At 49.8% G+C, this 14,063-nt stretch overlaps 1 protein-coding gene across 1 annotated transcript in view; it reads left to right on the plus strand.

Moving 5' to 3' along the window:
• VAT1L (vesicle amine transport 1 like) overlaps positions 1-14,063 on the plus strand; it is a 150,075-nt gene that overhangs the window by 79,917 nt on the left and 56,095 nt on the right. The window lies entirely within an intron of this gene.

Genomic DNA, 14,063 nt, shown 5'->3' on the forward strand with positions numbered 1-14,063 from the left:
AGATTTCAAGGGGCATTTTACTGAGAAATCTTCCTAGGTCAGGCTGTTGGCTGTGGGAAGCCGTGGAGCCCCTGAGAAAGATCTTAAAATATGTGGGAATGTGTTTTGTGTTTGTGTGGCTTTTGCATTTTGCATGGGTGAGTGCCTTACAGTACAAGAACTTTTTTGTACTTTTGGGAATCACAGACATCCTTGAAAAAAGCTAACCAACATAATGGTCTGTGGAACAGAGAGTAGGTATTGTCCTGGAAATAAAGCTGGTGCTATTTGCCTAATGAACTAGGTTGGCCAAAATCCAATGGCTTCCCTGAGCACAGAAAGTGCCTCCCAAAAAACTTTGTGAGGCTCCATGTGTAATCAAATAGGACTGGTTCTGGATGCTGTATATGCTTCTCTGATCTTGCAGAATCATGAATGGTCTTTAAAAAAACCCAACAACCGGGGCCCTTGGGTGGCTCAGTCAGTTAAGCGTCCGACTTCAGCTCAGGTCATGATCTCACGGTTTGTGGGTTCAAGCCCTGTGTCGGGCTCTGTGCTGACAGCTCAGGGGCTGGACCCTGGTTTGGATTCTGTGTCTCCCTCTCTCTCTGCTCCTCCCCCACTCATGCTCTGTCTCTCTCTCTCTCAAAAATAAATGAACATTAAAAAAAATTTAAAAAAAAACACCAATCACCAAAAGACACCAAAAGACCTTGTGTCTTATGGTGAAAGAAATATATGCTTATTGTAGGAAACTCCTAAATTAAGAACAAAAGTGTAAGGAGAAAATGAACGCCAAGTCCACACTCCAGAGACTGGCTAACACTATCACATTTGGGTTTGCTTCCTTCCAGTCTTTTTTCTTTTGCAGATGGTCACTGTGACTCAGCTGCTTCTTAAATCAGATAATCAGGCATTCCTTCTGCTGTGTCATTTCCAAGATGGTTAGCTTACTGTTATACTCTTCTTGAAAACTTTTTAATTTACCGAGTCAGACATCCGTACGGTATTGGCTGTGGTATCTCAGTGGTGTAGACGGGCTGGACTACACGGGTACCGGTTCTCAGTGGTCAGGGACAGAGAGAAAACTGGAGGTAGTCAAGGTCAGGGCTAAGAGATGATTCGAGAGACCGAGCCCCACATCGGGCTCCACGCTGACAGCACAGAGCCTGCTTGGGATTCTCTCTCTCTCTCTCTCTCTCTCTCTGCCCTCCTCCCATTCACCCTCTCTCCCACACTCTCTTTCTCTCAAAATAAAAAAATAAACAACAACAAAAAAGAAACTATCTTGTTCATCTGTTGACTTGTTGAGGCTCTGCCTCCCTTCCACAAGGAAGTAAACCCCAGATGAGGAAGGACCCCAACTGTGCCATTCAGGACCCCAGTGCCTGGCCTGGAGTCAATACTCAATAAACACACATTACGTGAGTGGATTGATGAGTCTGGCAATATACAGAAATATGACTAACTGGGTATTTTCTATGTTCAACAGTAAATATCTGTGGAATGAATAAATGAATGAGTGAGCAAGACGTAACTAAAACAAGGTATTATTACTTTAAGACAACTTGGGCTCAATTGACATTTCGGCTGAATTATCCTTTGCTGGGGGTGGGGTTGTCCTGGGCATTGCAGGAAGTTTAGCAGCATCTCTGGTCAGACACCAGCTGTGGCAATAAAAAATATCTCTAGACACCATCAAATGTCCCCTGAATGGGATAGGGAACAGGGGCAAAACTGGAACTAGGTGAGAAACACTGCTTTAAAAGAAGTCATATTGGGGGCGCCTGGGTGGCGCAGTCGGTTAAGCGTCCGACTTCAGCCAGGTCACGATCTCGCGGTCTGTGAGTTCGAGCCCCGCGTCAGGCTCTGGGCTGATGGCTCGGAGCCTGGAGCCTGTTTCCGATTCTGTGTCTCCCTCTCTCTCTGCCCCTCCCCCGTTCATGCTCTGTCTCTCTCTGTCCCAAAAATAAATAAAAAACGTTGAAAAAAAAATTTAAAAAAAAAAAAAATAAAAAATAAAAGAAGTCATATTGGTTGAGATACGAGGAAAACAAAGGAATTATAGGTTCCTCTCGAAAGCTAGTCACCCACAAAGGGGAGACAGACAGCAGCTGCCTGTTTGCCAACAAAAACGTCCACAGCCACTCATCAGTCACACCCACCAACCTTCCGAGGGTTCTTTTTCGACGATATTTGCAGACATCTGTTTAGAGCTGCATTTGGGCAAAACCCAGCTATTTCTCAAGCCCGTGCAGGTGTCCTGGGCCAGAGGAGAATAGAGCATGCTTATTACTTGCCAACCACAGAAGGATGACCATAACGATGTTCCTCCTCCCCTTCGGTAAATGATTTCACAAAATTGCTTTTCAGGCTAGCTGTGTAACTTCATCGATGGAACGGAAAGCCCATAGGGATTAAAAGAAAATTTTCTTGGGCTCTCCGAGCGCTCAGACTAGAAGATTTAATAATTTCAGAAACGATTTAGGGTTTCTTTCTAGCCATCTATCTTTGCCTTTATTATAGATTTAATACACGGAGCAGAGAGAGATGTTCCGGCATCAGATTTGCCTCCAGATCTTAAACGTGCAGCGGGACATTAAGTTGGAAAAAAAGCTCCTCTTTCCAAACGGTTCAGAGGTGGGAAAAGGATGAAGGATATATATATGTATCTGTCAACCAAGAGTAGTGACATTATTGAGACCTACTGTGTGCTAGTACTCTTTCATGATGTCGAGTCTACAAAAGAGACCGACGTCTCGTTCCCCGACCCTTAAGTTCATGATTTAGTTTCTGAGACGACACTGAGGTGTTTAGTCGTGGGGTCCTGCTTTCATGTGCAACCTGGATTCAAGAGCTAGAGAGAATAATGTTGTTAAGTGAGAACGAATGCTCAGAGGTGGTTCCGAGAATGAGGTGGGGCTTGGTTGAGGCTGGAGGGATACGAATTCTTTCCCTGATGTTGGGGTTAAAAAAAAAACAAAACAAGGGATTACGAACATGAGGGACAGTGACAAAATCTCAGAAGCAGGGGTGAGTATGGGGTCGGTGGGGTTGAGAGTCTGAGCTAAACACGGGTGAGGTGGCCGACTAAGGAGGGGAGGAGATAAGGCTGGTTTGGTCAATGCAATCAAATCCCTGAGGCGGTCACTGCCAAGCAGAGAGGAGCAGTTGACGTTCTCGGTGAGGCGATTTCTCTTAGAGAGCGTGGCCCAAGGAACATGGTACCATCTGACCCTTTCAATTCCCAGAAGCCCTTCCTGGTCCCAGTATGACACTAATAACATACACCTGGACTATGTCGCTGTCGCCTCTGGTTAAAAATGTCTTCTCCTGAGGAGCCTGGGCGGCTCAGTTGGTTGAGCATCTGACTCTCGATTTCAGCTCAGGGCGTGATCCCAGGGTTGCGGGTTTGAGCGCTGAGTGTGGAGCCTGCTTGGGATTCCCTCCCTCCCTTCCTCTCCCTCTCTCTCCCTCTCCCTCTCTCTCTGTCTCTCTCCCCTCTACTCTCCCCCTCCCCTGCTCATGGGCTTGCTCTTTCTCTCTCTAAAATAAAAAAAAGTAACCAAATAAAATGTCTTTTCCCACCTGCCATCTAATAGCACAGGGAGAACTGTTATGAGCTGAATTATGCATCCACTCAAATTCATGTGTGGAAGCCCTAATCCTCAGTGCTTCAGATGGGATTGTATTTAGAAGCAGGGCCTTTATTTATTTTTTAATTTAAAAAAAAAAATTTTTTTTAACGTTTATTTATTTTTGAGACAGAGAGAGACAGAGCATGAACAGGGGAGGTTCAGAGAGAGGGAGACACAGAATCTGAAACAGGCTCCAGGCTCTGAGCTGTCAGCACAGAGCCTGACGCGGGGCTCGAACTCACGGACCGCGAGACCGACTGAGCCACCCAGGCGCCCCTTTTTAATTTTTTTTAATGTCTATTTATTTTTGAGTGAGAGAGAGAGAGACAAAGGGAGAGGGAGACATGGTGTGAGCAGGGGAAGGGCGGAGAGACAGAGAGGGAGACACGGAATCTGAAGCGGGCCCCAGGCCCTGAGCTGTCGGCACAGAGCCCGACGCGGGGTTCGAACTCACGAAATGTGAGATCATGACCTGAGCCGAAGTTGGACGCTTAACCAACGGAGCCACCCAGGTGCCCCAGAAATAGGGCCTTTAAAGAATCAGGTTAAAATGGGGCCTTGGGGTGGGCCCTAACCCAGTCTGACTGGTGTCTTCTAAGAGGAGGAGATTAGGACATACAGAGAGACACCAGGGATGTGCACACAGAGAAAGCTTGTGAGGACACGGTGAGAAGATGGCCGTCTGCAGGCACAGGAAAGGGGCTCCGGAAAACAACAAACCCTGCCGACACCCTCATCGGGGACCCCCAGTCTCCACAACTGTGAGAAGAGAAATTTCTCTTGTTTAAGCCACCCGGCGTATGATATTTTGTCATAGCCGCCCGAGCAAATGGATAGAGACTAGCCTGGAGATCTTGGCGGTCTTAAAATCCTTTATTGAAGACATTGTTTGTAGCATTTTACAACGTGATCTACATAAACCTCTATATGTGCACTCTCCAGTATGGTACCACTGGCCACATGTGGCTATTGGAGTGTAAATTAATTAAGTCAAATTAGAGATTCAGTTCCTTAGGGGTACAAGGCACGTTTCATGTGGTCAATAGCCACATGTGGCTCGTGGCTACCATATTAAAAGACCGTGCCTGTCATTGCAGAAATCCTGCTAGAGCTGATCTAGGAGATGATGTCATCCTTCTGTTTGAAAAGAGGAGAAAATTTGCCTCCCTAGCAATCTGGCATGATTACCTTTTAGTAAATTATGTTAATTATGCCCTTCCATGTAGATCTCTCTTTGCCTTGACTGTAGTAAAGCTCGCCAGCCAAACGCAGTCACTTATTTATGTGCCCCTTAGTCCTCGTCGTACTTCCCCCGCATTTTTCCCTTCACGTTAATAGCCGTGGTTTAATCATATGTGTGTTTTCCATCCTATGCCATCACAAAACCTATAAAGAGATAGGTCTGCCTACAAGAATCAATGGAAAAAATAATAATATGATGCTGAGCTTGTTGGGGACACTTATGTGCCCTGGAGCAAGAGACTGGCTTGCTAAGAGACAGATCAATGTTGCACGCCAGCGACAGAGGATGGAATGACCCGGAGACAAGGCTGGGTGGGGAGTGTGACTGTCTGTGTAAAGAAACAGCGGGCTTCAAGTCCAACACCAGGCTGGTAAGTTAAGAGAAGACAAAGCCAGGCATCGGATACAGTTGTCCAAACCCAAGCTAAGGAGGCAGAGGTCCAAGGAGAAACCGTGGAAAGTCGTCCGTGATCACGGCAGATGGCAGCTGGCTGGCAAGGAGCATCTTTAAAGATTTAGACGCTCCTTCTGAGGCACACGGTTGGGGGCAGGGAGGGTATTTTGCAGACATCACCCAAAAGCAGGCAACGTGTGGTGGTTCACGGGCATACTGGTTTGGAGAATGGACTGGGGGGCAGCTGGTCTGGCCAGGAGGTCACTGCGGATTTTTAGGCGTGGGTCGGTGAGCCCCAGACAAAACTGGGGGCCGCGGAACAGAGGAGAATAAGCAAGTCGGCGTCACCGGAAAGGACGAAAATTGGAAATAAAAGATAAACCAGAAGCAGGAGTCAGAGGCGACCAGGGGTCTTGTATCCCGGGAGACCAGGAGTGGGGTGCTGGCAAATACCGTTTTACTCGGCCGCGGTAGGCGCTTCCATGAGGAAGTGGGATGAACTGAGCTGTGAACTTGGCTTAAGGTGACGGCGGAACTTGGGGCTGGGGATGTTCCCCCGGCAGTTCTGACCCACAAGCACACGGGGATGAGAGACGAGGTGAGCGCCTGTCCCTGTTACTGCTGCTGCTGTTGCTGCCATTTCCAGAGGACTCACTGTGTGCCAGCCATTGTTCTAAATGCTTTGCGTGTATGAGATCATCTCAACTCCCCAACAACCCTAAGGCCCGGCTACTATCGCTGCCCCCCTCCAGGTCACAAAAATGAGGCTTTCGGGAAGTCACACCCGCCCAGTTCTCCCGCCCACACTGAATTTAACGAAAAGTTGAAGTCCAGGCAAGTCTGACGCTGAGAAGTTTTGGGGGGAAAAACAATGTCAACGAATAAACTCATTGCACAGAAGAATAAGCAAAATGATCACGTTAGCCAACACCCGGGCCAAGTAGTTTTCCAAGTGTTTTCCGTTCATTAACTCACTTAATCCCCACAATAACCTCGAGTGGTGGGTGCTGTCCCTATTGCTGTGGCCCAAATAAGGAAGTGGACTTGGCGACGAAGGGAGGTGCCCCACGCCACGTTGCTGGTGTGTGGCCACTTGGGTTCTCGGGTCCGTGCCACGGATGTTAGCTTCTCTACTGCAGAGGGAAGAGGTCAAAGCCAGGGCCCTGGCGTGACCCAGCCTGCACAACAGCAGGGGAGAGACGAGGCGTCCGCAGACAGGACGCTGGTAAGGAGACCTCGACAGCCATCTGACAGGTCATTAGTATTGGCTGTGCCTCTGACTGACCAGGAAGCACGTAGAGGAAAAGCCTTTGAATTGGGCCCGGGGTCATGGTTGACCTTTCAGAAAGCCCTCTCATTAGGACGATGAGGGCAGAAGTCTGAATGCAGAGGGTCAGGAAGGGAATGCGTGGGTAAGACAGGCTGACGACCAGCACGTGCCTCCCCCGGGCACTGAGCAGGACGCACCCCCCCCCCGGGCACAGGCAGGAGGAGCCGCTGCAGAGTAGACTCATGGTTGCCTGGGGCTGGGGGACTGAGGGGGGAAAGGGGAAAGGGACCACTAAAGGGTACGGTGCTTCTGTTTGGAGGGATGAAAATGTTCTAAAATTCCTGGTGGTGGTTGCACGACTCTGTGACTGTATGAAAGGCCATTGCGTTATATGCATCATAATGCACCATACGTGCAAATTGTGCCTCGGTAAAGCTGTTACACTTTGGGGGTGGAGAGAAGGCCTGTGTATTTTATGTATTTGCTTGTCTATTTTAAAGAGAGAGAGAGCACGAGCAGGGGAGGAGGTCAGAGGGATGGAGAGAGAGAATCCCAAGCAGGTTCCACACTCAGCACAGAGCCCAATGTGGGGCTCGATCCCCCACCCCTGGGATCGTGACCTGAGCTGATACCAAGAGTCGGACGCTCAACCGACGGAGCCACCCAGGCATCCCAAGAAGGGCTGTGTAAAGTTGGGATCAGGAGACTTGGGAGATGGGAGGAGGGACAGCTTGGGGAGTCCAGATCCCCGGCCTCAGTCCTTAGTATGTCCTATCTGCATGGCCTTGCAAAACCATCCATTTAGCCTGGTCCCTTCCCCTAGTTTCCAGATGAGGAAATGGAGGCCCCAGAAGCCACTGCTACTGTTTGCTTTATGTCCCTAACTTTCATTTTCCCTTTGCCGTGTGTCCCCCTTTCTCTCAAGCAGAATCCTAGATTTTTCAGTTCAACGCAATCACCACCAGCCCCCCTGCCCCACACGCGTGCGCGCACACACATTCCCGATTTCCACGCCCATTCTCCCTCCCTCATCACGTGTGTTTTCTGAAGCTCCACATATCAGCACCATCATGCCCACAAGCCCTGCCGTGCACCTGCCCTCCACCCTGCTCTGAGCTTTCCAACAGATCAGGAAATCGAGACACAGATCTGGCTAGCTTATCCATCTCTGGCGGGCTGAATAATAGCCCCTCAAGGTGTCCACATCCTAATCCCTGAAGTCCTTGAATGTGTTACCCTGTAGGGCCAAAGAGACCTTACAGATGTGATCAAGGAATTTGAGGGGAGGCGATCACCCTAGAGTATTTGGGTGGTGTTATAGTCACAAGAGTCCTTGTAAGAGGGAGCCAGGGGAGGCAGAGTCGGACGAGGTGATACGACAAAGGAAGGCGAGGGAAAGAGATGATGTGATATGGGGCCACAAGCCAAGGAAAGCAGGCGTCTGCAGAAGATAGGGCAAGGAAGCAGATTCCCCCATCCCTCCAAAGCCTCCAGAAGGAACCAGTCCTGCAGACCTTGATTTTCACACAGGGACCCATCTCAGGCTTCAGACCTACAGCACTTTAAGAGAATAAATTTGTGTTTTGTGTTAGGCTACTAAGTTTGGGGTGGTTACAGCAGCGATCGGGAATGAAGACACCATCTATTCCGCTGACATACGGAGGCTGGGCTTCGAAAAGGCACCTGCAAATGGGAAGACATGGGTCTACCTCAAGGAGCAGCCAGGGCGGCAGGAGTGAACGGCCCGACAGTTACATAAGCAGGATGTAAAACCCAAAGGAGGGAGCTGGAGGGGTGACCTAGGCACGTGATCCCGCCTGGGCACAGGCCCAGAAACTGGACAGAGAGGAGCTTGGCACATCGAAGCACAGGAAGAAGGTGCTTCTGGTGGAGCATGAGGGGATGGGGAGGCCAGGAGGCCGACCTTGCGGGGGCGGAGGAAATGGAGTAGGTAGAAATTCCCCCCACCACCCACCTGTGCCGTCCTGACTCTGGCCAACTGGACCATTGCAACTCTTCAAAAACCTGGGTCTCTTGCCCCCTTGCCTGTATTCGTGCCGTTCTCTGGTTTTTCCACCTGTCGTGCCCTTCCCTCATCCTTGTCCTGTGAAATTCCTGCTCCCCTTTCAAGATTCGGGGATGGCGTTGACTCTTCTGGGAAAGGATCCCCAACATCCCCCAGTCTTGCCATGACCCCCAGCCCTGAGTTAGGAACGCCTCCTTTGGGGTCCCCTGGGCTTGCCTACTTCATCTACGTGTTCGTGGACAGTTGCATACAAAAAATGGAGAAAATAATGGTACCTTCCATCAGTTTCCAGTTGCAGGAATCAAATGACCTGATGCCTGACAGGTAGTAAGTGCTCGCTGGCTATTACTCTTGTGATGCAATGCACATGTATCCCCCACAGAGCTGAGATCTTTGGGGCCAGGGGCTCTCACTCAAGATACCGAGCAAGGAGAACACAGGATGTGCGGTGCAAAAGATTTCCAGGGCCTCGGGGCATGTGTTTCCATCAGCCTGGTGCAGCATCTACCATCCAGGTTCTAAGCAGACAATTTTGCCTCCACCAGAGACCACGACATGTTGCAGGATTAGGTTTATTCACAGTTCAGCGCCCCTTCTTAGAAGTCTGGGAGCTCGGCTCCAAATTCATTTCTGTTACGTAGAAAATGATCGCTTTTGCCTTCACGCCTATCGTTTGGCTGAAAACACATCGCAAGACTGGATTTTCTCGTGAGCCAGGGACACAGTCAATGCAGGCTGCTCTTGGCCGTGTTTTTAAAAGGCCCAGACAAAATTCTGCTGCTTCCAAGGCTCGAAATGTCTGCTTGCTTCTGTTTGCTTTCCAAGTCGATGAAGCAGTCACTTTGTAGGTCTCGTTTGCAAGGTGACACCAGAAGACCCGTTTTCAAATGTTTTCCGAGGTATCTGTACTGATGTGTTCATCGCGGATTCTGATCTACTCCCTAGAAGCAGATGAGGGAGCTAACTGTGCCGCAGACCAAGATTGTTTGAGCACTAGAACATACACTTAGGCACTCACCGGAGAATGCATGAAGAAAGGATGTACTGGCAGACAGGCATGCTGTGGAGGTTGCCTCCAATTCCACCTGCTGGATGCATTCTTCTCCCTGGGCAGCCCTTAAAATGGGCCGCCATAACCGAGAACCACAACCTGAATGGCTTCAGAGATAGAAATGTATTGTCTCACGGTTCTGGAGGCCAGACGTCCCAGATCCAGGTACCAGCGGGTTAGTTCCTTCTGAGGGCTGTGAGGAAGAATCTGTTCCCGCCCCTCCCTCAGTTTCTGGGGGTTCACTGCCATCTTTGGGGTCCCTTGGCTTATAGACACATCCCCCCCCCACTAGAACCCTTCGTGTTCACCTGGGGTTCTCTCTCTGTGTCTGGCCCCGAATCTCCCCTTCTTATGAAGACAGCAGTCATTGGAATAAGGCTCACCCCACTCCAGTGCGACCATATCTTAACTGATTTTATCTGCAAATACCCTATTTCCAAATACGGTCGCATTCTGAGGTCCTGGAGGTTAGAATTCAGCATATGAATTTTCTGGGGGAGGATCTGGGGACACAGCTCAATACACAACAAATGGTGAGTCACAGGCACTCAAAATGGGAAAATGTTTTGTGAACTGGAAAGGGCTGACGAGACAAATTTTTGCTTAAGGGTTAAAAGAACAGGCTCTGGAATCGGGCCAAAGCCTCTTTCCAACTGGTTACAGCTGTGAGTCCTTGGGAGAGGCATTTCTAGACTCTGCTTCTTCATCCGTGAAATGGGGATGATGGCAGTGTCTATAGGGTTGTGAAAATGTCCCAGACAGTGCAGGGCAAGGTTGTGGGGCACGTCCTGGTGCCCCCATAAAAGTCAGTTGTTACTATCTGGGGACGGATGGGGAGGGTGGGGCCCTGTCTTTCTGACTCTTGTCATTAATCCTCCCAGGGCTGGTTCCCTACCACCCCCCACCCCCACCCTGCCACTGATTTGCCACCATTGTGACGTAAACAGTCTTTACTAGTGCCCTTGCCTTTTGCTTTTTTTTTTTTTTTTTAATTTTTTAAAAAAGTTTATTTATTTTGAAAGAGAAAGAGCGAGTGTGGCTGGTGGGGGGTGGGGGGTGGGTGGGTCAGAGAGAAAGGATCCCAAGCAGGCTCTGCACTGTCAGCACAGAGCCCCAGATGGGGCTCGAACTCACGAACCGTGAGATCATGACCTGAGCCCAGGTCGGACGCTTAACTGACCGAGCCACCAGGCGCCCCTTGCCTTTCGCTTTTACTCGCTTCCAGAGGCATCTGTGGGAGCTGCTTTATGCAACAGAAGCTCCGAGTGGCACAAATGATAAACACATGCTGGTGTTTGGACCCACAGATCCGCCGACCATCTAGACTCTGATTACTAAACTGTCGGCTTGTTTTGGTAGGTGCTGCCCAGCAAAGTACTGTGCTCTGGTTAGTCATTTAATCATCTGTGCTGCGAGCTGCCCTGGCCAAGGGACAGAGTAACAACGGCGGCTCGAGTCTGACGTTTACACTGAGCCAGACGCTGTCCCGGGCGTGTTCTGCGCGCACAGGCTCATTTGGACGCACAGCAATGCTGAGTGCTGTCAGGAACTCTTACTTCCTCACCGCACGGATGACACTGAGTGGGGTTAGTGGCTTGGATGAGGTCGCACCAACACAAGGGGTGAAGCCAAAACTCAGCTCTCAGGCTGACTCTCTCCTGCAGCCGGGCTCATGGCCATAGCCGTGGCCCCTTCAGGAGAGGGTGGTGGTGACCGTGCCCCGGACCCTTCACCCTGCTTGCCCCATCTCTCTGATTGGAGGCCTCTTGGTTTGGGTGGAGATGACTGGTTTTCAAACCTTGGTTCTTCCGCCCCTACCTTCTCTGACTGCAGACGGGTGACTCTGAATTGCAAGCCTCAGTTTTCTGAATCTGTAAAATGGGGCTGATAACCCTGGCTCTTCCTGCCCATTTTAGTCTGGTGCGAGGCATGCATAAGCTGTGAACAGCATGCTGTCTAGAAATGCCTCAGGGTTGTACTCAATACCACTTTGGTTTCTTCCTTTCCACCTCTCTCCCTAAATGTGTGTCATTTTCGTGGCTTCCCTGACACATATATGTGCGTTATTCTTCGGCAAATTTGCTCAACTAACCCCCAGTGGGTGAGGATGGGGTGATGACGCCGACAGCCACACGATGGTCACCTCAGCCCTCTGTAGGTGGCAGTAGTTATGTCCGAGGTTCAGATAAGAAGGACTGAGGCCGGGAGAGTGGACGCCTCCTGCAAGGCACAGGACTCTAAGGGCAACACAGATTCCCTGGACTCTAGGGCTGGTCATTGAACTTGCTACTTGCCTTTCCTGCCTCGCCCCCGTGGCCTCAAATTATGAACGAGTTGGGCTAATTTCCCTGCATTCCTATTGCTTGGCACTTGGACGTACCCCAAACGATCACTTTTACCATCCAAACCGCTGAATGAAAGGCTGTGCTGGGAAGCATAGACGGGACAGTTCAGAGACGTTGCTGTTTGCACAGCATTTTACTGGCCTTTTTGGCATCAAGCCCTGCAGTAAACCCACAGTGATAGGCGGGACAGGTGACATCACGCCCATCATATAGAATTTTAAAAGGGGGCGCCGGGTGCCTCAGTCGGTTCCGTGTCTGACTTCAGCTCAGGTCATGATCTCACGGTTTGTGAGTTCGAGCCCCATGTCGGGCTCTTTGCTGACAGCTCAGAGCCTGGAACCTGCTTCAGATTCAGTGTCTCCCTCTCTCTGCCCCTCCCCCTCTCGCACTCTGTCTCTCACACAAAAAAATAAGCAGTAAAAATTTTTTTAAAAAAGAGAGGGACTGGGCAATGTAATTTGTACAAGGTAGCAGAGGCAGGAATCCAAGCTAGATTTCTTATCCTGGAGCTCATGCGTGTTTGTGAGTATGTGTGTGTTCGTGTGCATATGTGTGTTTGTGTGTGTGCTTTGCGTATTGTATTGCCTTTTACCCCAGAATAATTTTTTCTTGCAATGAAAAGAATTATGTAAATCCCGTATAATCACAATGTACACTATTTAGAAAAGAGAAGAAGAGAGACCACCCACATTTGTACCACCCTCCACAGAACTACTGTTACTGCTTTAAGGTAGCCCATTCCTGGCTTTGTTCCTGCATATCTGCTGCCCATCCCCCACACAACTGTAGTTGAAGTGCCCCAGGTGTGCTCACCAGCCTGTGTGAGCAAAGTAGGAGTGTGTTATGATCCTTAAGTAGGAAGGTAGGGTTACAACAAAATGGCGGCAGCGTTTGCCTCGGCCCATTGGGGGCTGGGCCTTCCACATACGACTTTCAGGGGCCGCACAAACATTCAGTCCGTAACACTTTCTAAGTTCCCCAGAGACACTTAAAGCGACCCTTTTCTTCCTAACTAACACAAGAATTTCAGGTGAAGACGTGTGCCTTCAGGCTACGTAGGGATTCCTTCCTTGACCCACTTTTTACTTAAGAAAATGCTTTTTTCAGGTTCCATGTAGTTTCGTCATCATTTTCTCATTCATTTGTGAGCCATTGGTTAGCCCCAAACTTGCGTTTACTGAGCACCTACTATGTGCCAAGCCCAGAGCTAGGCGCTGGAGAGGCAGGAAAGCAGACGTGTAAACCATTAAAACAGTGTGTTGCTCACGCAAGCACGGGAGAGATCACAAGAAATACTGCTGGCAAATGGGAGGAATTCAACTCTACCTGAGTGGTCACGTGGTTACGAAAGGCTCGCCTGAGCCACCCCCTACCTGTCAGGGGACGGGGCTTTATTTGCCCGCCAGTTCTGGGCACCTTGTGGAGACAATGGGCTGTTTCGGTGCTCCCAATCTTGAGATGATTTTCCTACAGCTAAAAGAGTTGTTGGCATGGCTTATCTTTTTTTTTTTTTTTTTTTTTTTTCAACATTTTTTATTTATTTTGGGACAGAGAGAGACAGAGCATGAACGGGGGAGGGGCAGAGAGAGAGGGAGACACAGAATCGGAAACAGGCTCCAGGCTCCGAGCCATCAGCCCAGAGCCCGACGCGGGGCTCGAACTCACGGACCGCGAGATCGTGACCTGGCTGAAGTCGGACGCTTAACCGACTGCGCCACCCAGGCGCCCTGGCATGGCTTATCTTTAAGGGAGAAGAGAATTTGAGGCCACATCAAGAAAGAAAAAGCAACAGCTGAGAGAAGGAGACGCCTAACGTTTATTCTCACTGCCCTCTTTTTGCCAAGATTCCAGCTTTATTCTCTGCATTTTAAAATGTGATGGGGGGCAGAGGGGAGGGGGAAGGGCCTTGGTGGCTCAGTCGGTTATGCGTCTGACGCTTGATTTCGGCTCAGGTCATGATGTCACAGTTTGTGGGTTCAAGCCCCGCGTTGGGCTCTGTGCCGAGGATGGAGCCTGCTTGGGATTCTCTCTCTCTCTCTCTCTCTCTCTCTCTCTCTCTCTCTCTCTATCTGTGCTCCTCCCCTACTCACACACTCTCTCTAAATTTAAATTAAATCT

Source organism: Neofelis nebulosa, chromosome 17 (assembly GCF_028018385.1).
Source record: "Neofelis nebulosa isolate mNeoNeb1 chromosome 17, mNeoNeb1.pri, whole genome shotgun sequence".
In the NCBI taxonomy this organism is placed as follows: domain Eukaryota; kingdom Metazoa; phylum Chordata; class Mammalia; order Carnivora; family Felidae; genus Neofelis; species Neofelis nebulosa.